Source organism: Mus musculus, chromosome 4 (genome assembly GCF_000001635.26).
Source record: "Mus musculus strain C57BL/6J chromosome 4, GRCm38.p6 C57BL/6J".
NCBI classification, from domain to species: domain Eukaryota; kingdom Metazoa; phylum Chordata; class Mammalia; order Rodentia; family Muridae; genus Mus; species Mus musculus.
Genome location: NC_000070.6, coordinates 86,019,059 through 86,043,015, shown reverse-complemented (window position 1 = coordinate 86,043,015; position 23,957 = coordinate 86,019,059). Strand labels below are relative to the sequence as shown.

The following is a 23,957-nucleotide window of genomic DNA, read 5'->3' as shown; positions in this document are numbered from 1 at the left end:
TTTACCACAATGTATTTTTAACAAACAGGAAAAAAAATAAAGGAGAACCCAATTTACCTCTACGCAAAATCCACCCAAGTTATCTCCTGCTTTAAACTGTTTTAAGTCTGAGCAGTCTACAACTTGATGTGATGATAAACACGGCTTGTTTTTTTTTAGAGGCTAGCTAGCAAGACCTGGGGGTCTGCTTTCCACCCTGTCCTCACAGGTATAGCTGGGCCTCTCCAAGGCTGTGTCTGAGGCCACTCTCAGGGCATCTCCACTCACTCTCCCTGGACACGTGAGTCAGTCTGCTTTCTTGCAGAAGACTTATGCTGCTCATGGTATCGGATGTCTGTCTACTTGCATTTGTATGTAGGTGTGTGACTGAGGGAATCATTTAAGTGTGGTTTTCCAGTACCTAACAGAGGACTTAGCAAACACGAACATGCACATACATAATGGGTTTACTCATGTTAGGCACACTTTAACATGAAGACTTCATATAAACATGTTGTTATGTCTTCGGGTATGAACATCCATAGATGTTTATAAATGTCTCCCACCTGTTCTTCAATGAAGCACAATGGCTGCGCTTTTCCCCTACTTCTCAAGGACCACTCTTGTGACTTCCTACTGTGTTCCACTTCAATATTTTCATGCCCAAGGTCTCCAATCCTCAGGTCAAGGTTAGAACCTACTTTGCAAATGAATGTGATTCTATTTTCTTTTACATTTTTATTCTGGGTTACAAGGTTTCTAATGAAAGAGTTGGACAGATTAAATTAAGAGGTAAAATCAGTTCTTCTAAATGTACCTTACAATGTAGACAAGAACAATGTGTATGTCTGCTAGTACTGTCATCAGCAAGCAGTGACACTATGTGAGGTGACCTATGTGCTGACTGGCTCAGTTTGGCCACTCACAAGGTCATACATATTTTAAAAATATGCTGTCTATGATCGAGATGTGCACATTTTATTTGTTAATGAAAAAAACATAGGTCTAAAGATACTCAAATTCTACCATAAGTCAATAATCAATAAATCAAAAGCAGCTACCATGGCCGAGTCATTGTGTTTTCTCACCAAAGAGAAAAATATATCTATGGAATATTATCAGCAATTCCACCATTTTTAAAAAAATACTTAAAATTTAATATATAATAAAATTTGATACTGAGGTATACTTTAGTAATACATTTCTTAGTAATGGAATGGGATTTTGTTTACAGGAGAATTCTCTACTCTGTGTTGTCATGCAAAATCTTCAAGGGTTGTTCAAGGAAGAAATTACTTTTGCAACATATGAAAGCTATGAGAAGAAGCCTGGGTTAGGGGGTCGGCGGGGAGAGCCATAGCACTCCAAGGTAAAGCCTCCATGTACCCCCAGTAAAATTTGGAAATTGAATTCACTCTGCCTCAGATTTCATTTTCTCCCTATTAAATCAGAGTACAACACAGGCATCACAAAACCTGCCATAAATAATTCTTCACAACTGTCTGCCTCACTTTGGAGTGTCCTGGCCTCTCTCCAACTGTAAACCTGCATTTACTTTTACCGCTAAAAGGCCAGCCCTGTGGATTTAGGCTGAGGAAGCTGAACCTGAAAGGGGGCAGGCTGTTCAGACAGCTCCTCTGCCTGCAGCATCATTCACAGCAAACAAACAGGACTTTAGTCAGGGAGCTGGGCAAGCCCTTGAAGAATCTTGACAAGATTTATAAATAAGATACAGTGTTTATTTATTATTTGAAGAAAACTTTCCATTGTGTTCGCTTTCGTAATATAATATGATCTATATTTTTGCCAAGAGTAGGGTGTGGTTGCTCAGCGGCTTAGCTGATCATGAAATGTCATGTTTCAGACTTGAGTCAGAGCATCAAAACAATGCAGCGCTGGGCTGGGAATGCCAGCACTTCCCCTGCTGCTGCTGGATCCCACCGCATCCCAGCGGGGGATGCTAGTAGTCTTCTCCCTAGCTGCCCCGGCAATCTGCTGGGGAATCTGGAGTCTATACTCACTTCTTCACTGAGGCCATCCTCATTTACAGCCAGATGCTCACCCTTACTTCCTTTATCCCTTTCTTTCCTCCCTGTCGTTTTCAGTTGTTAGTTAAGTCTGAATGAGAGGAACTTGGCTTTGTGATTGCTGTCCAAACTCCTAGCAATAGGGGCGAGTGAGCTCTCACTTAAAAATAATGTTCCAAGTGCACGTTGCAGACCTTTCCCTTTAAAAGAATCAGGGATCGATTTAAAAAGAAAACAAAAACAAAAACAACATACTTTAATATTTTTCCCATAGAATCTGATTAAGTCTGATAGGTTTAGTTAACTAACTTGATTGGCAATGTGTGCCGGTTTGTAGACTTTTGTGTGTAAATTTTCTAAATGTAGGAGCTTAGCTTCTGGTCACCACTGGAACCCAAAAACCCCAAGCAGCACTGTTCTAAGGTACCCAGTCAATGCTTATGATTAAAATAACAAGAGTTGAGGTCCCCAGGGAAGCAGTGTGCTTGGAATATAAATAGCAACATCCTTAGCATCGAACTAGGGATCAGAGTGGCATACCTGGTATGCCCAGTAAGGTACCAGTAAGGAAAAATGAAATACAAAGGAAATTTTGTTTATGATGTGATATTTCCTGGATACTTTCATTTTAGCATAGAAAAATGTATATATCACTCTAATAGGACATGGCCGACAGCAGATATTAAGTTCTCAAGTTGATGCTTGATGAAAGCTTAAATAATTGATTGTTTGACCATGTAGAACTATTGTCTCAAACAGATGTGTGAATTATGATAACAGGGTGACCTCGATAATTCAGTAATTGTGACAACTTTTAGAAAAACATACAACGTATATTTTTAAAGGTTCCATTTGTTTAAAACATATCTTCTCAAATAGCAATATTGTTTATTGAAATACTGTCGATACAGAAACTTTGAGCTCAGAACATGCAGGAAAATATTTTTGTCATAAAAATCAAAGAACTACTCCAGTCCTTTCAAGATCCAAGATTTTATTGCTCTGGCCTTAAAACCTCACCCATGAGGAAAGCATACTTTTGCGAGTCACTCAGATTTCCCATTACCATTGGACAGAATGCCTCTTCAGTCAGCATCTCCTGGCCCAACCCTACTCAGCATATATTAAACCTCGATTAAGCTGTTTTCTCTAAGGAATGTTCTGGAAATCTTATGAACTAAGTCAAGGAGAAGCTAGCATGTACCATAATTGAATCTACAAGCTTTACACTCAAGTACTCACATATTATATTCATACCTACATAGGGAAAGTAAGTTGCCATTTAACCATGAGTTAATCCATTAATAAATCAGAGAATCAACATTTTATAACAAGCATCAAAAACAAGAGAAAAATAGTTAATGAAATACAGGTATGTCCCACATAATAAGGATGTAATTGTTGGGTAAACCCTTGAGTGTGTGTGTGTGTGTTTATGTTTTATTGTTGGAATATATACACTAAGTCACCATTAGGTTGTATTATTTATTCCTATGAACACAGACACAAATCTTTTCAAACTGTTGATTTCAATAAAAAAAAGAGTTTTCCAAAGTGCTTTAAAAGCTCTTCTTTAAAATCCTGAGGTCAACTTTCACAACAGCAGAAAATGGGTAGGATGTGAGCGGGCAGTTTATTCTTCAAAGGCATGAGAGGCAGCACTGCATGTACCTAGTGATTTAGAACCCCAGAAGCCAAGATCATGGACCCCAGCCTCATGCATGGAATAGATTTGATTGTTGAGACACAGACACATCCTCTCTTCTGTCCCTGGAGGAGAGTGGATGTCAGCTATGCCTACGTGTGATTGTGCATGAGCTAAGACAGAATGGGAGCAAGCTGAAGAATTCTCGAGGTAAAAAGAACCTTGTTTTTTTCTCTTAAATTGAAACATAATGTGTCTAAAGAAAATTACAAGTAGGAATTTTTCTGTATCCCTGGGGGAAAGGGAAGGCCCAGTAGCTTTTTTCAGGTCCTCTTTGTTCTCTAGCTTCCTGTGCTGTTGTCTAAAGAACTACTCAGGATCCATTCTGGCTTTCTGAGGACAGAGAGATGCTGCAGAGGTGAAACTATTCCATGTAGGCATTTGTCTCTTTGTGTATAATTGATCATTTTTGGTATATGCTAAATATACCAATATTTCCTTCTGTAATTTCATTTTATATTAACTGATATATCAGTATTCCCTCTAATTTATCAAAATCGTTTCCCATGTTTGTGGCTCGAGTCCATGTTAGAGCAGTCATTATAAAAAGTCCACAGCATTCTAATGTATGATAGATGACAACATACATAAAGTACATAGATATTAAAGGCTTCCCTAAGGACACATAATTTAAAGATTTTGAAGTGTGAGGTGACAAAATTGTATTCAGTGGAGGAGGAGGAGAAGGAAGAGTTTCTTTTAAAATGAAAAGACTATGCATATTTCCAAGGACTGTTTTAGATTTTACAGGAGAGGGACAGCCAGATATCATGCCTAGTTTTGCGGTGGTTACACTGTACTCTGGAAAAAAATATGAAACAAAAACATTAAAAGGAGCAGGTAATTTCAGATAGTAGCAAAGGCCATGCTGCAGAGATAGCTGACACAGGCTCAAGGTGGCGTAAAGGTGCAGAAGACACTGTGGTGTACTCCGAGGCCAATATTCATTTGGGGAAGATCTCAATGAAAAAACTAAAAGTACTCTCAGTTTCCAGAGAGACAAAGGGATGTATATTTGAAAACCAGAATTGGATGAACCTTTATTTTTAAATATTCCTGACTCGAAAAGAAAAGGAAATAATACATTTACTGAACAAAGAAAAAAGAAGTCCAGGCAGCTGAAGATGTTTGTAGAAGTTTATATGAAATGAATATGTTGGGTTATCGTGTCTGATGACCCTTGCTCAGCCTGCAAATGGTGTACTTGCAATTTTATCTGTTCACAACCTTGGTGCCCTGGTTAGGAGATTTTTACCTAGGAAAATGGGATGTCGAGTAGCCTGAGCAATCAGAGCCCACTGATGACGTGTGGAGCAGTCTACCACAGCACAGAAGGAGGGTATGAAAGTGAGGGCTGAACCCAGGCTATCGGGATAACAAGGTCTATCAAGCACCAACAGCACTTGTGAAGGCCTTTCCTGGAGTCCGAGGAATAATTACAGCATCTCTAACCTCAGCGGGGTATGGAAAACTTGAAGGCTGTTCCGAGGAAGTCAACCAAGATGATTAAGAATTGAATAATGGGGCCTCTGAGAAAAGGTATAGCCAAACTGGAGTTACTTAGCCTGGATTATTTATCTTGGTGAGGACACATCCAAGGTGGGGCTTAATGTGATCTTCAAGAATATGAAAGGTAATGGTGACTAACTGTTCTTTATGACCTCAATGAAGAGAACAAGTTGAAATAGGAGGGCTTTTAGTTAGAGATAAGGATTTTGGATTATGTATCCAAGACACAATGAATTTACACAAGCACACATTTTGAGTTTCCTTCTTTAACTTTTAATCAGGGGGATATTAATCTTAGATCTTTGAGCATTTCACACTGCTGGAGTTGGGAATTCTTAGTAAGTGAGCTGAAATTTTGTAGATATGTCTATATACATACATATTTGTTTTCCAGGAAGAGAATTGGCAACTTTTGTTATATGATGTCTATGCTACATGTGTCTTAAGAAAATTCACTGCTTAAAGTTTTTGTTTATACTCTTATTGGTTTAGATCAACTGAGGCACACCTTCTTCTAGAGGAGGAGAGTAGATAAGATGCCATTTCAAGTCACTCTAGATTCTTATAAAATGTTTGAGAAAATGTGAGACTTGTGTGAATGAGATAGCAAAGAGAGGAGAGAGGGAAGAAGGAGGAGGAAGGAAGAGATGGAGCAAGGGAGAAGAAGAGAGGGAGAGAGGAAGAGGGGGAGGGAGAGAGAGGCAGAGAGAATGAAGGGACGGGAGAGGGGGTGAGGTAGAGAGGGAAAGGAGAGAGAGAGAGAAGAGAGAGAGAGAGGGCAAAGGAGGGTGAGGAAGAGAGGGAGAGAGGGGGAGAGGCGAGTGGGGAGTGGGGGAGGGGGACGGGGAGAGAAATACAGAAAGGGGAAGGGAGGTATTTTAGGACTTACTAGTTTTTAAAATACACATAAGTGAAATGCATTTATGAATATATTTAGGAATATGTGTCATAAAATGAGGGTGTAAGTGGTACTCCTTTGGAATGGTACCAGCTTAAAAACATTTGTAGCATATGAGCACATGGGAAAAAGGTATTCTGTGGAATATTTAAAACATATGGGTTTTGTTTGTATTTCTTCCAAATGTTTGAGAAAAGTGAACAACTTGTACCTGTATACAATCGTGACTATGAATGCACTATTCTGTTTGAACAAAAAATGTATTTATAAGTGAGCCGTAAAGCACTGAGAGAAATCACAATGTTAATAAGTAGGAGGCTATCGGGTTCCATATTAAGCCTCTCATACCTGAAACTCACTTCGCAATGAATAGCAAATTTAGTTTGATGGATTAAGCAGTTTTCAATAAATATAAATTTAGGAGATCCACAGGAAGTGATGTAATAAAACTCATGATTAATTAGGTATGTAGATAATATTCACACCCACTCAACCCCATGAATTGGGTGGAGGAGGGAAAGTGCTGTATTCATAAAACAGGTGAAACACAGAATTCCACTTTGTCTCCCCTAGGTATTTGAAGCAGTAACAGAGGACACTGTTCATGCGGTGTGAGATGCTCTTCCGTATCGTGTGGGTAATGGTGGCTGGTGTGGCACATGCTCACAATCATTTTTATTTTCTGATTATTAATCTCATCGCCTATAATTATTTTATAAGATACAACGAAACTTCAAATTTTCACCACTCCTGGTTCCATTGTCAAAAAGAAAGAGAGCAGTACAAACTTCTAAGGAAATTGAGAGCCAGAAGGAAAGCGAGGCCAGGCAAGATCCAGACGCTGCTCTCTAGAAGTCTGCACTAAGAGTATCGGATGCAAGCCCATGTCAGGATAGTAGCTGAAAGAGGTAACTGTGGACTCTTCGGGTGTGCTTGAGATATTTGCATTAAGGCATTGGGCTTCATCCTTTTTAGACTTCAAGAAGTATCAAAATGAGCCAACAAGCTTAGATAGCACTAATTAATAACATGTGAAACTGAGCATGTTAAGTTTCCGTTCTGGAGCAATCAGATAAATATCTTCATACAAGAGCCTTTTAAGTCACACAATATTAAGTGAATATTTTTAAAAAGCGGCAATAGTTTCTCTAATAAATTCCAAGCAGTATTTTGAATGAAACCTGATTTGTGTCCCATTACATGACCAAAATAAGGGTGCAGATAAATGACCCAATGTAGACACGTAAGTTTTACTGTGCCATGGTACAGATACAAAGTGGTGTTGTTGTGGATGTTAAATGAACTCTACATTGGTGATGACCTAAGTGACGGTGTCGGTGATAACAATGATGATGGTGACAGAAGAGCACTGTATACAGTTGCCCTACCATGAAAATTAGCACTGCAGTGAGTTCTCACATGGAGATATGCATGTGCACAGCCTGCTTTTCATACACTCTTGCAAACATGATGATTTTCAGGGAAGAAACTTCCATATGGACTTTCTCCTAAATCTGAACTTCAGGAGAATTTGGATACGTTTGTATGTTCTGATGACCTCCAATCTCAGTTCTCTCTCTCTCTCTCTCTCTCTCTCTCTCTCTCTCTCTCTCTCTCTCTCTGTGTGTGTGTGTGTGTGTGTGTGTGTATGTATGTGTGTTCATGTGTATGTAGATATATGTTCACATGTGCATGCATGTGCTTGTACGTTTGTGTATGTGTTTGTGAATGACTATGTAAAGGCGACAAGTCAACTCAGTGTCTTTCCCATTCTCTATTTTCTGATACAGAGTCACTCACTGAAGCTGGAATTAGCCACAGCAGCTATACTAACTGACCAACAGGTTCTGGAATCCTCCTGCCTCTGCCTTTCAAAGACTGAAATACAGGCTTTCGTTGCTAGAACTCACTTTTATAGGGACTTTGAGGGATCCAACTCAGGTCCTCCTGCTTAAGCAGCAACCACTTAACCATCCACCCCAGAAACACTTCTAAGTCACATTTCTTGGAATTTCCAAAAGTACTTTGGCAAAACTTTGCCTAAGTGAAAAATCAAGGGTGCAAAAAGTCAGGATACCAAATAAAAGAACAATTCCAAAGCCTAGCTTCAAAGAAGGCTCCTTGAATCAAAACTCCATGAACTCAAATGATGGTGCTTGTCTTAAAAGTCAATGAAATAATTCCTCCTGGAAGTCTGTTATACTCCAGTTTTATATAATTTTATGTAAACAAAACAAAAAGCATGGCTTTGGAAATAGACTATATTTACTTTTAAAGATTTGGTTTTGATTATTTTTAAGTTATGTATCTTATGTATTTATTATTTTTAAGTTTAGTTTTAAGGTGTTGTGTAGCCTCCCCCAGCCTGAAGCTGGCTGGTGCAGACCTTGTTGCCACTGAAGTGGGGTCACTGCGGTGCAGCTTTCTGACTTGTCTGGCTCTTTTTTGATGTGTCAATTGCTGCCTGCTGTGACACCTTTGAGTCAATCCTCATTGCGCAGGGTCTTTGGGCTGGCTCCGGGCACCAAGAATGGACTAGCAGGGGAATGGACCTTCCCCCTTTATAAGCACAGTCTCTTAGTAAACTCGCGGGCCTTGATCAGAGAAAATTTGTCTTGGCTTCATTCTTTTCTCGCTGTCTAGTCTCTCTTTCAGCCCCAGCCTGCCTTCCAGGAGTAACCGGTTCATGTAGACTTACATGTGGCTTACAACTACAGTGTTGTATCTGCCCATTGGTATATGCAAATCCCCTGAAAGCTGGAATGAGAGACAGTTGCGAACCAACTTATGTAGGTACTGAGGACCAATGTAAGTGCTAAGAACCCAACCTGGGTCCTCTAGAAGAGTAGGAAATGATCTTAACCCATGAGCCACCTCTTCCTCTCTGGAAAGAGGGTATTTTGATCTCCATAAGGACATTCCGAGTCTAGCTCTACTAAGAAAGAGAGACTTCAGATGACAACTTTCATTCAACCATATTGTTTCTTCTAATCTCCCAATTTAATTTTTTTAAAAAAGTAAATCACTTTTGAGGACATTCAGTAAGGGTAAAGATTTTGGTAAGTTTGTTGTTCCCCAAAGTTTCTTGTATTAAAAGCTTTGTTTGTAGCCCTTGGTTCTACTGGCAGGTGGAACTCTTAGAAGGTAAAGAAGTTTAGGTCAGCATGACAGAGCTCTGAAACTGGTTAGCATGAACACAGCTGTGATCCACTCCGTTAACATAAGCCCAAACACTGGGACCAATCCACCATAGACAAGAAACTCTAAAGCTGTGGCCAAAATAAACCTTTGCTCCTATTCGATTATTTTGACAGAGAAAGATCTCTCTCTCTCTCTCTCTCTCTCTCTCTCTCTCTCTCTCTCTCTCTCCACACACACACACACACACACACACACACACACTCACACACACTGATGTATGTATGTACGATGTACGAATATAGTTGAGTCTATCTGGCATCAAGAATGATAATTTTCTTTAAGCTAATTACTCACCCATTTCAAATTAAAAATAAAACTGGCCTTTTTATTGACTGATTGCGATTAAATCATAACACATATTATAATAATTGAATAACAGTGCTGTCATGCTATACCTCCAAAGTATTTTTTAAATATTAGGTTTACTGAGGTATCATTTAAATAGCTAAAAGCCACCCACTTCAACTTCTATGCGTTTTGACAAACAGTTGCAGTCACATAACCCCCTAAGCAACCATGACACAGGATAGCTCCATCACTCCAAGGAGCTTTTGTATCCCTTTGTTAACCTCCCCACTTCAATTACTAAATATCCATCCACTGTGTGGACAGAACACATTTGTTTATTCATTTAATGGTTAGTGGATATTTGGGAGGCTTCCAGTTTGGGGTGGTTATGAATAGAGCAGCCATAAACATTCCTATACATATATTTGCATGGAGATACATTTTCATCCCCCTGTATAAATATCTCAGAATGGATTTCTGAGTTATATGGTAAGTGTATGTTTAACATAAGCAACTGCTAAGCTGTTTTCCAAAGTACCTTTCTCATTTTACATTCTCACCACAGTGTTAGGGCACCAGCTTGCTTGTGTCCTTGCCAGCAGTTGGGACTGTTAGATGTTAAAGTGTCAGCCACGTCACTAGGTATGTAGCAGTAGTATGTCACTGTGATTTCAGGATACATTTTGGAAAGTGCTTATGAAAATCCTCTCATGTAAATTTTCTGGACATGTCTATTTTCTGACTGTTGATATTTTGTCCAGTTTATGCTGAGTTGCTAATTTTTGTATTACTGAGGTATTAGAGACTTTTTTTTTAACATATTCTGGACACAAGCCTTTGCAAAGTTTGACAACATGAGAGTTAACAATACTATTTATCAAAGTACATTGTACCAACAAGGAAATATTAATTTTAATGTGACTTTTTTTTTCTAATTATTTATGACTTGATTAAATCAAACACATTGCCTCTAATAGAAAAGCAGCAGATAAAATTAAGTCATAGTACAGTCATATACTATATAGTCCAGAAACAGAAAGATAACTGGCCCTAATAATGGAGACAAATCATAATATTTTATTTAAATTAAATATCTGAGCTGTTGACACATTTTCAGGATAATTTTTGCTACTTAATTAATAGGCCTTTTCTGTTTTCCATTTCCAATGGAGTTCAAAGGGTTGAGTTATATTCTCAAAAGTTCCTGCTTGAAAGCCCTCAATTCATCTCTTACATAGTTAGCCTTCCTTAACATCTATAGGAGTAAGTATGAAAGTTAAAAGCACAGAAGATTTCATGGCTAGGAGGTAGGGAATATCTGGAAATAGATAGAGGAAGGGGAAAATATAATCAAAGTATACCGCACAAAAAATTTAAATATACATACATAGAAACATGTACATATGATTTTTCAGTAATTGTTTCTCCTGGCAATGAATAGTTTTTCTCCATAAATGGGCATAGTATTTGAACAAGAACAAAGAAAGTTCCTGTATATTATACTCATAGACACATTTTCAAGAAAAGGATATTAACCATCAAAATGTATATTGCTTAATACTACTAATAACCAAAATTATCTCACCACTGAGAGATTATAGACACACAAATGTGTACATTTTATATACACATTTCCTTCTCACAGAGAGGTATGATGGAGTGGTCACAGTTTTGGCACAGGATGCTTTGTAGAAGGCAACGTCAGAGAAGTAGTTACATTGTAGAGACCACAGAGACTAGGCTAGAGCAAATGCCTAGCATACACATTAATGGACAGTACGATTATTTACTTGGTGTGGTATTCAGAGTCTGGTAGAAACCATCTAGAATTATGTTAATATTTATAACTCTTCAGAACCTTTGTTTTTGCCATTATTTTAATTCACAATGATGAACTTTAAGGTCAGCTTTAAAACGTGCTTTTGGTAGGTGATTTTTCTAACTTAAGGTTTCCGGGCTTGGAAGTGAAACATTTGAGAGGTAGGGCATGACCTTTATAATGCTTTGCTCTGTTCCTGGCTGCTGTGACGCTTGGCCCCAATATCGCTGTAGTTTTCAAGCTTCTTGGTTTGATTACAATAGCAATCATTCTCCCTTGACACCAACTGGATGACTCGCTCATCCAGCGTCCTGCGTCTGTCCTTCCCACGTTGGCCTCTGGCAGCAGACCCTTGCTTCTGCGTGCCAAACGTCTCTCTCCAAGGCTCCTTGACATTTTTCCCTGAGTAGCTCAGCAAAAGCAACACAAAAGAGCAAACCCCTGGAGGGATGCTTAACTGGGGATTCAGAAGGTAACAAAAGGACTCCTTAGTGAGACTTAGGGTTTTGTTTATTAATTACTTTATGTTCTCTCATGTTTTCTGGTTAGAAAGGGGGCGTACGGATCTTTTGTTTTTATGGAGTTCTGAAAATGTTTGCGGGGCTATCAAAGCTTTCTACTGAAAGTTTATGGACAAACCAAACAGGATTTCTCCCATGACCGCGCATGAATCCTCAGCACTGCGGAAGTTTTTATACATCCGAGTTCAGGCTCCTATCACTACAGAGCCCCCGCCATTGCTCTCCTTGGGAGCATTCGTACAGAGCGAGGTGAGGAACAGTGGGTGGAGCCAGGAGTCTCATTTTAAGAAGCAATGAATGACTTTGGACATTTGAGAGGGATTTGTATAGGTCTGTCTGAGGTCAAATCCTTCAAGGGTCCTCTTGCTCAGACTCTACTGTGGCTAGGGTTCGGCTTTCATCAGGTGAACAGACGAGCCAAGTTGACCTTTTACGGAACACTAGGATGCTGTTAGTTTTCTTTCTTTTGAGGGCTCTCTTTTCCCCCACAGAGGTCTGTGGTGTCTCCCCTTTCGACCTCCCCATAGGTATGACATCTATTTTCCCCACTATCTCGATGAATAATGACACAGAGGGCATGCAGCCAATCCTACCAGCACTTTACACTTTCTACAGAATAAAAAGGCACCAAAGCAAACATTCTCCAACCCCCAGCCTCAGGGATTGTGACTAATTTCCAAGCTCTCTTTGCTCTGTAGTAGAATCCTGGCTGTCATTTCACACTTGGCTTTTTTTCACAGAGCCCTTGAGCAAACTTTATTTACAGTGTACACGGACTTTCATTACTACATAATGCAGAAAATATTTGCTTCACTATGAAGCCAATTGGATATTTATTTTGATTTTTGTTCCTTGTGGTAAACAGAACTCAAAACACTCTCTACTACCATTGTTCCAAACTAGTCAAAAAAATATGTCAACAATCAGCACAGCAATTGTGTGGCCCAGATCTGGTGATTGCCTCACCTCCCCTCCAGCTAAAGGAAAGTTTTGCTTAAAAAAAAAAAAAAAAAAGAAAGAAAGAAAGAAAAGAAAAAAAAAGAAAAAAAATGTCAATTTGAAACTTGAAAGCAACCCTCACTCATCAGGACTGTCTTCAGCTCACACTCAAGACTGCCTTTCTCAGGATGTCACCACACAAGAACATCTTCTCAAGGTTTTGGAATGAAACTTTTTCTTTGGATTGGGTCCCAAAGCAGGTTTCATTTTGCTATCAGACAAATAGAAGAATGCCAAGGGTGAAAGTCCTTTCTGGTTTAGAAGGACGGAGGGAAGAACTGGTGTGGGGGGAACGCACGTTTACACACAGATGCAGTTGTTTCTAGTAACATTATGTGCCACTGGCTTTTCTGATTGCACTTCCTTCGAGAACCAACTTGCCCTGAGCACCTCCTGTGGCTTGCAAAGATTGTCCAGACTTGGAATGGACCCACCTGGCTTTCTGTATGGTCCCATTTCTGCATATTCACAGTACAATAAACATGCCAGCCCAAACTGCCTGCTCAGCACACTCGCTGTTGACTCTCTGTGATGAATACTTTTTATAATTTGATAGACTTTTGACTGATGTTAAATCCTGCCGATAAAGCCCATACCTGATTATTTTTGCATTTTAAAGAAAGAAAAATAAATCCGGAGTAGCACAGAGATTTTAGTTCATCTTTTTAAAATGCTTTGAGTGAACCACATATGCGTGCCAGCACAAATCCAGACTAATATTGATGTCAACACCCCCCCTGGGTATACCTTCCCACTGAGAATTTGGAAGTGAGATTTACTTTCCATCTTAGACTTAAGCCTGCATATAGTGTTTCTGGAACTTTAATCCTAAAAGATCATTGCTCAGTGGCTTTTTCTCTTCCCTATTCCATTGGGCATTTATTAAACGTCTGCCTTCCCGCTGGAGGTGATCAACAGCTGAGCTAATGTGCTGTGCAGTAGGGAAAGATGTCTTAGGTTCTGGAATCAAAGCCTGGCTCTGTCACTTCCTGGCTACATGATCGAAAGCCAGCTACCAACATTCCTGCTGCCAGTTCCTTCTAGAAAACAAGGAACAGCCTGTCATAGCGAACATGTCTGGGGAGGTAGAGGCAGAAGGTTGGTGAGTCCAAAGTTAGCTTGGGCCACAAAAAAGACTTCATCTTAAAAAAATGTGGGAGGAGATACATCAACATAACAAGGATTAAGTGTAAGGCACTCTAAAATATTTGGTATAGAAGTATAATAGTTAATACTGGCTTCTTTTTGTTCTATGCACACTGTTCTGAATCTTATTAGGTATAATTTTTCCCACTTTACAAGAAATGTAGGTGTTTTAACATTTCGAATTTTCTAAATGGAAACAAGCAAAAGGGGACTGATGATCATTTAATACAAAAAAGTCAAATGAAAAAATTCTAGATGTTACCAGTCAAAGAGTCAAATACTGGCAACAGTTGACATTTGTGCGTGTGTGTGTGTGTGTGTGTGCATGCATGCATGCGTGTGTGTGTGTGTGTGTGTGTGTGTGTTCTGTGTGTAATGCATGTGTATGGGATGTGCATCTACTCATGGACATATGTGGGAATGCTTATGTGTGTGCACACACAGCTGGAGGCCCAAGGTCAATGTCTGGCATCTTTTCTTAATCACCTTTTACCTTGATTTTTAGAGTCACTGAACCTGCAGCAAGACTGGGTAGCCAATGAGCTTCCTAGGTCCTCGAGTTTCTGTCTCACCTGAAGTCTAGGATTATAGGTATGACTTCCATGTGTGCGTTCTGGAGATCTGACTTTGCATTGTCCTGATTCTGCAGCTGGTACTTTACCGACTGAGCCATCTCTCAACCTATGTCCAGAAACTTAGACAGGAATCGTGAATAATACTTACTTCTTGGTCAATCACTTGCTAACTTCTCATGTACAGTAAAATATCTTTACTTTGTTTATTCCTCAATAAAGTGGAATGTCACAACATAAAAATCAGAATAAGCAAATGCTGGTGTTTATTACTACTTAGCCATTTTTATGTAATAAGATATGGTAAGAGAGATGCCTCAGTCTGTGAAGTGCTTGCTATGAAAATTTGAAGACCTGAGTTTGAAACCAGCACTATATATATATATAATTTCTAGCTCTGGGGAGGCAAAGACAGAGGAGCCATTGGGGCTTGTAGGCTATTCTAGCTAGACAAATTGGTGAACTATAGATTCATTAAGAGACATTATATAAAAATATGAGGTGGAAAGAAATTGAATTAGATACTCAGTATTGGCATTAGGCCTCCACATGCATGCAGACACATACATACACATATAAAACATACACACACATAATACATGGCCTGTGTAAGAAAAAGATACATCAGAGTGAAATTAATTTTATATTTAATGGAACTATGAAGATTTCATCTTTCAAGTCCAATGTCTAATTTATTTTGGTGCATTCAATAAGCAAAGCCAAATAATTCAGACTTCATATTTTATTTGTGTGTGTATGAGTGTATATGTGGGGGCATGTGTGTGACCCCGTATAGGTCTTGAAGGGCAACTTGCAAGTTTTTGTTCTCTCCTTATACTCAGGTCACGTTTAGCAGCAAGTGTCTTTACTGACTGAGCCATATTGCTATCCCAGAAGGAATTCATTTACACACACACACACACACACACACAAAACCTTCCAAGGGAGTGACAGATGGGTCAGTTTTGGAACAAAGATAATAATTTTAGAAATCACCACACTAAACTAGTGAAGAAACAATCTGATCACCACTGTTGGAACAAGGCAAGTAGAGCCTTCCTCTTCTGAAGACCGGTCCCCAGAACAGATAGGAGGTAATAGAGTACTTGTCATATGGTGTCTTGGTGCTTATGAACTGGTTGAAAGTTCAACTGCCCAGGTTTGAATCCTGAATTGATATCTTTCTATTTAACTTTGGAAAGTCATACTAACTTCCAAACTTCAGTCTTTTCATGTGTGAGATGACATTACTCATAGTACCTGCTCACTGGATTATGGTAAGCAAATGAAGTACGCTTGTAAGGGATGGAGAGAAGGGTATGGCCCAGTGTCAGTACTCCATAGCCTTAGTTCTTGCTGACTAGAGGGATCTATTCACTTTTAATTGCTAGGACGTAAGAGATGAATATGGCCATTTTGCACTGGTACAAAAGTTCTAGGCATGTTCTCCTACCTTTGTGTCCATGCGCCATCCATTTGGTGTTCACTTACCAAAGAGATACTTGCATCTGTTCTTCCTTTGAAAATTACTTAAGGTAAGGCAAACAACATAATTCTGTCCTTAAGGGAGAAATATTCTTACAACAGAGGAAGGCGCACAGGTGAAATACAGCAACGCTGTTTGTGGCAAATCTTCAAAGTGGATTTTTTTTATTCTTTAATACAAAGATTCAGAACAAGACAAACTGAAAAATTGTTGCATGTGTATACTACACATTCGTTTTCTTTCATTCACATCTAAGTTGGACACATATTTTCGAACCAGGAAGAAGTAATTTCAAAACCTACCCCACTGTTTAGTAAGCATACCAAGCTATAGGAGTTTGTTAATCTCTGTGAGCTCTCATTTCCTCATCTATATAAGGGAATCTTCCCAGTTGCTCAGAAGTTCACCGTGAGAACTGCAAAGTGGCCCTTCTGAAGCACCTCACCCAGAGCCTGACCTCTAGAATGTCCGCAGTGATTTTCCCTTCTTTGTCCACGAAACAAAGCAAGAATCCAAAGCTTCTGAGAATTCCCTAGAGCCATATGTCATTCTCCAGCCCAAGTCATACCACGGTGACACACCCTGTCACCACACAAGCTCTCCTTAATCTCTTCATATCACAAGCAAAATGGCCTCTAGACATACCCCCACAGGAACAAAATCGTTTCTACTGTAGCTGCTGATGGTACAATTGTTCTTACATGAATATGAACATAATCTACATCTCTGCCATTAGGAAACAAAGTGACCTCCCTTTCACAGCTCCTTACCCATACCACACAATTTCATTCATTAATGAAAAGAGGTTTGGTTTTATATTTCAAATACATGTTTTGGAAATGTATTTATTTTTCGTTAATGTTTTTTGCCTGTCTGTCTATAAGGGCACTCTGTACATATCTGTCACTTGTAGAGGCCAAAAGAGGGCTCTGGATGTCTTGGACGTGGAGCTAAATCACCTTGTGGGTGCTGGGGACTGAACTCAGGTCCTCTGCTATAGCAGCAAGTGTGTTTAGCCACTCAGCCATCTCTCCAGCCCCCAAGTTCATGGTTTATTTCTCCTTATGGAGCAGATAGGTCATATATTCAAATAATACTTGTGTAGTTTTATGAAAGATGTAAGAACAACATTCTAGCTTTTCTCCTCTGAGTTGGTAGTTTCTCCTCTGACAATTCAGAGCTATAAGCCATGCATGCCAATTTCTTAAGCTGGATCCCAAGTACCTGCCAGCATCTTCCTATAGAGAAGTTGAAAACCAGTGTACACCTATGCTGAAAAAAAAACTGCAAATGAACAATTTATTCTGTTGAGTCACCCTGCTCTGATTTATGAAGTCGTTTTCTTTTCTATAATCTCCACCCTCTATCTTCCTCAAATGTTTTCTCTGTGTTACCTTCCAATTTTGACTGGGTTCTAGGCCTCTGACCTCCATGGCTTATCACAGAACAAAAGATAAAGTCCCAGGACGAGCACTGCCTTTGCCTTTTAATCTACTTCTGGCTCACTGAGAGGGTTCAGTTTTCTCTCACAGATAATTCTTTAACATTTATATAAGCCCTGGTATTCATTACACACTGGAGGAGAGAGACTGAAGTAATGTATCCTTAGCTAGATCATAAAAGACTGTCAGCTCATCAGTGACTTCCTATGATGTCATCAGCAGGAGAGATAGAAGAGCTAAGCTCCACACTGAAGATGAAATTACAACTTCGGTATTGACCCACTTACTTGGCCTAGTGTGCAGAGCAGCTCTGACTTTAATATATGTTTCCTTATCCCTATAAAATACATCAAAGGCCAGAACTTCAAAGCCTTGCACGACTGGCCATTTGGAAAGACGTATATCCGGGCCCCAGAGGCTTCATCTTAAGCAGATGGTAGTGGCGATGGTAGGCTACAAACTTCGAGCACAGGCTTGTAAAGCCACAGTGTAACACCAGTCCAGACTCAGGAGGGGGTGGCACAGAGGGAGATGGACGCTTGCTTCTGTTTCTTAAAACCAGGTACAGAGCTGACTTGAGGCAGGTAGCAAAGGCTGAGTTGAAACTTAAATTCCTAGGAGCCTTTTTCCCTCAGCTCTGCTCTCCCCTGGAGGGCAGCACCTATCAGACTGAGGACCTGTATGCCACTAGGTGGCGCTCTCTTTAAGAAAGAAAGAGGAAGGAAAAAAGAAAAAGAGAAAAGAAGAAGAAGGTGTCAGGTCCACAGAAGCTTAAGTATATTACTAGGCTCATTTTGAAATACTGAAGTTAGGCTCTGCCACAAGACCATAGAAACAAATATCTAGAACACCTAAGAGAGAGAATAAATGTTCATGACATGGATAACAGACGACCTAGGATTTCAACTAACTAAATTTCTTCCCTTTCCTCCTCCTCCTCCTCCTCTTCCTCCTGCTTTAGTGGTGGGGGGAAGCAAAACCATGTGACTGAAGTGGCAGTATCTATACTTTTAGAAAGACAGTGCCTAACAACCTTGAACTTTGATAACTTCCTTGAAAGTCTGCATAGATGTATAGATGTGGCTTGAGAGACCTGCCCATACTGATGGCCTTAATAAACTGTGGAAAAATTTTATAGAACAGGGAGTTATATATTCTCTCTCTCTCTCTCTCTCTCTCTCTCTCTCTCTCTCTCTCTCTCTCTCTCTCTCTGCCTCACTTCTCTTATTCTCTCAAGCTCTCTCTCTCCCTTTTACACTTTCCTTACACTTTAGAAATGGAAGACAGAAGCCTGGGGCTTGTTACATGAATTAGAACATCTTTTCATTATGCATCCTAAATTACTTTGAGCATTTTGTTTAAAATTTAAAGTAAACTTTTAACATAGTTCTTCAGAATAAGACTCTAGCTAGGTCTTCAGAAGATATTTTATGGGAGTGAGGATATAGCTCAGCCAGTAAATGCTGGTACGCTTGAGGGCCTGAGTTTTATGCCTAACACCCATGTAAAATGTTACATGTAAAACAGTAGGCATGGTGGCCCCCACCTGCAATCCCAGTGTGGAGACAGACAGATCATTGGAACATGCTGACCAGCTGTCCTAACCAAATTGATTAACTCCAGGTTCATTGAACAACCCTGTGTCAAGGGATTAACATATAAAATGATTGAGGAAGGCACTCATATGTCCAGGTATGTACACAAACACACATGCACGTGTACCATGATATTTGAGTGGTATCTATTAAAGGTGTTAAGGGAAGACAAGTATTTGTTCATCAGGCCACCGTGAAAGCCAGCTGCTCTTCCACAGCTCACAGTTACCACGGATATGCAGGTCAGCATTTCTAGCCACACCAAAGCAGGAGTCTGCAACACTCCAAGTTTTATCTCACCTTAACATTTATTAACATTACCATCTTTTCGCCTTTTACATACTTGCAATCTCATGCAGCTCCAAGAACTTAGTTAAAAATTGAACTAAAGCCCCCTTTGTTCAGGTGACACAGCTCAAACTTTGTGCTCAGCCACATGGAGAAACTGTATTTTCAATGCTGCTTCCTGCCATAGGCTGAGGCCATTCTGTTCGTGGCCTCCAGGGACGCACATATTCAAAGTTTTTGTCTTCTTAGCATCTCCTGTTATAGATTTTAAAAAGTGGATTCCTTTCCCAAACTCGGGAGGCCTTTAAAGGGGCTTCATGTCATTCTTCATCGTACGACATCACACATGAGGCTGTGGCTTTGTTTGTATTCTCTGGAGTGAATTCTTTCTCTTCCGATGCCAGTCCAGGGTGAGTTTCAAAGATCTTCCTTTTTATCCCCAAAGAGGGAAGGAGTCTGAAATCCTGTCTTGTTTTAAGACTAATTAGAAAGTAAGAGTGGATCACAGTCTTGTGACTGAAAGCTAATATTTACCAACTCTCATGAATCTCCCGCAAGTATAAATTTCCCCATAGAGACTCATAATTTCCCCATAGAAGATGAAGCAAATGGGTATTTTTCTCCTTTTATAAAAATTGTGATTTTTGACTCTAAGTTGGTGTACCCACAATTATTATCAACAACATGTAGTTCTAGAATATTCTCATCACCCACCTATTCCCTCTTCCCACTGCTCTTAGTTTCTTATACTTCCATAGGATTAAGTGTTCTGGACATCAAATATAAATAGAATCAATTATGGCCTTTAGTGTCTTACATCTTTTATTTATCATGTTTTGGGGTTCATCTATGGTATACCATAATCAGCACACTTTTTATGCCCGACCAATATTCTAAAAAGTTCTTTTTAAATTTCTCACCATAAATTATTACTTTTCCTAATGAAGTAGACCATATCAGCCTGTGAATGATCATAAAGGGAATATTAAACTGGATGCTGGAATATTAGTAGCTCAATCAAAGATATTAAGTCAAGTGATTTCTGCATGTGAAAAATAAAACTTTTCATTATTTTATCCTGCCATTTCTAATAGTGATCACTAGAAAAAGTAAATGTGTTAAATCTCTCATTAAGATGTACTACGTAATTTGAAATGTAACACACATTTAGCAAAGCTCAATTTTAAGAAACTAGGATGTAATCTATTCTTCACTGCTCTGTGACCACACTAAAAAACAAAATAAAAAATCAAAATGAAGATTAAATGAAGGAAACACACATGTGATAATATCTAGTGCTCACTAGAATAAAATATTGGTTTTATTTACACAATAATTTAGTAAGCTACTTTTGATGAAGTAAGCTTGTCAAGATGACAACTGTATCTGATGTCTGTCAGGATGACAACTGGATCTGATGTCAAGATGACAACCGGATCTGATGTCAAGATGGCAACTGTATCTGATGTCAAGATGACCACTGGACCTGATGTTGTTGGATGAGTGGAAGGAAGAATGGGCAACAGAGCAGATAATTTTGTTAACACCTAGTAATTTGCAGTGCTGCTATGTCATGTTTCAAAGCATTTAGATTACATGACATTCAAAATATGGCATTCAAGAATGTACAAGAAGACACTATTGATAACTCATTATGACTTCTGAAACACGGACTAAATAGGTATCAGATACAAATATATAACTCATGTGTGGTGAGACATACATCATGCTATATCATGATATAAAAGTAACTTGTAAATGCTCACACATCTGTTCTTTGATGAGGGACAAACATGCAGACTAACATGGATTGAGAAGGTTCCAAATGCCAGGCCCGGGGAGGGGGGGGTTGGGGGTGCAAAGTGGTAAGACTGGCAAGAGAGAAACAAAGCCTTGTTTCTGTGATAATTTATTTGCATTATGGCGGTGCTTTCCACTTGTGCATCTCTGTCCCGTATGTTTCCCTAACTGAACATCCTTAGCAAGGAATCACAAGGAAGGTGAATGTTAAGATGTAATCTAGTCTTCATTGCTCTCTGACTGCACAAAACAAAACAAAACAAAATCAAAAGGAACCCACTTTTTTTCTATAATAGGAGACATTAAGAAGACAAAAAAAATTAAATATGCGCGTTCCTGGAGGCCACGAATGGAATGGCCTCAGCCCACAGTGAGAGCAGCATTGACTCCAGCCGCATATGTAGCAGAGGATGGCCTTGTTGGACATCAGTGGGAGGAGAGGCCCTTGGTCCTGAGAAGATAAAGGCCTGGGGAATGCTTTCTCTTTAGACTCTACTGCTCCAGGGATGTGACAATGCAGAACAAGAAAGACCCTGGAATTGCAATTATGAGCTTATGAGGACGATGTTGTTTAATAGCATGCTTCAGGAATGCACTGCCAAAGAACTTTCAAAGACATTTGGCTGTAAAACAGTATGGATCCACTGGAAAACGTAAAAAAAAAAGAAAGAAAGAAAGAAAGAAAGAAAGAAAGAAAGAAAGAAAGAAAGAAAGAAAGAAAGAAACTGCCAATCACTCATGACCTGCACCAGGGGACTCTGTATAGATGCAGGAGGGGGATGGGACTTTGGCACTCTAAGCGACTGCACATCTGAGGCAGGAGCTGGCGTCATCACCAGTGGAGCAGAAGGCAGCTGCCCAGCGTGTGCTGACTGCCTGCAGCCTGCTGTTTGGGTAAGCTGAGCACGGGTCCTCACTCGCTGAGCCTCTGGCTCCTGGCACGGGACTTGCAGCCAACAACAGCAAATGGTGGAGGCCATGAGGAAGCCTATGGGGCTGTCTCCCCTTCTAGGGTAACATTCTCGAGCCAAAGAAGAATTCAGTACAAGAGGGAGGTGAAGAAGGGACAAGCTTGAAACCCCAGGAAGGGGTTTCACAGTGGGAAGGTGGTTCTAACATCCTGCCTTCAGGTCCTGCTGACCCCAAAGGATATGCACCCATCACTACCCAAGGGACCAGGAGGCAGAGTTCAGTGCCTGTGTGTGGCTGTCCTGGTGGTGTTGGGTTCCCCCTGAGAGATCAAACAACAACGCTGTTAGTCTGAAGACAAAATGTAGCTATTGTCTTCAGGGAAGGCTCTGTTTTCATCAAAAGTTAAAATTTAAAACTAACAATACACCAGCGGATATGAGGCTCCCAACACACAGACAATAGAGGACTACCCGATCTGTGTTCATTCAGAGATGATGCACCTAACCCTCAAGAGACTGGAGGCCCCAGGGAGTTTAGAGGTTAGGTGGGGTGGGGGTGGGGGACATCCACGTGGAGACTGGATGTGGGGAGGAGGTGTGGGAAGTGGAACAGTTGGGGTGGACTGGGGTGTGTGTGGATAAAATATGGCGTGTAAAAAATAAACTAATTAATAAAAAGAAAGAAAGAAAGAAAGAAAAAAACCCAATTCTGACACCTCTCTGCTTTCTTCTTTTGTCCCTTTTCTGTTTCTTTCTCAGTTTTTCTGCCTCTTTGTTTCTTTCATGATCAAGTCCAGAAATGACCAATGACTGCTTTCTTGGAACTTAAGGCCAATGAAAATAACTTGATGCTATCTGCTTTGATGTTAGAATGAACACAGCATGGTATACCACTCGCCATCAGGCACACTCACAGTGGCAGAGCTTTTGCCTGCTCTCCACTGACTCACGGTGACCTGGCTCCTTTCCTTGTCACTCCAGCAGGCAGGGGGATTAGCAGGCAAGCATGTATCAGTGCCTGGGGAATGGTGCCTGGTCTTGGCACCGAGTGTGTATCAGTGTTAACAGCTGGTACATAAGTCCTGCTCAGTTAGGATTTAGTGGCAACATTCAGTCTGGGATTAGCCTAGCAAACAGGGTCGAGCTGTCTTCTTGCCAAAGCTGGGAAGCCCCAAAGGGCATGTGTTCTCCTGGGATTAATCCTGGTATTTAGGAAAATGCCTGCCTTATCACTGTTCTGGATCAAGGGCTTTGCCTCTTGATGAGAAGAAATGACTTCTAAATAGAATGTGATCTAGTGTTGGGGTCACCCTCTATACTCTGAAGACTATGGTCTGTAAGTTAGACACTACAGAGCCAGTTAGCTAAGGGAAAGTATCCAAGGAGAATTCAGGGAGGGAGGAATGGAGGGAGAAAGGGAGAGAAAGGGGGATAGAGGGGGAGAGGAGAGAGGGGTAGGGGAGGGAGAGAGGGGGAGAGGGAGATGGAGAGGGGGAGGGAGAGGGAGAGGGGAAGGGGAGGGAGAGAGGGAGAGGGAGAGGAGGAGGGGAGGGGGAGAGGGAGAGGGGAAGCAGTGGCATAAGGTAGGTCAGCAAAGAACTTCTGTAATCTCCTAAGGAGTTTAGACCTGGCCATGTTCAGTGAGACAGCAGTTAAGAATTGTAAGTAATTGTAAGTAAAATTGCGTAATACAGTATCCTAGTGCAGTGACTAAGAGCAGTCTCATTGGTATACACTGGGGATGGGTGATAGAGAAGCCAAATGAGAAGAC

General features: G+C 40.2%; 1 protein-coding gene across 4 annotated transcripts in view; it reads right to left on the bottom strand.

Moving 5' to 3' along the window:
- The window catches only part of Adamtsl1 (ADAMTS-like 1), a 914,539-nt gene that overhangs the window by 385,375 nt on the left and 505,207 nt on the right, over positions 1-23,957 (bottom strand). The window lies entirely within an intron of this gene.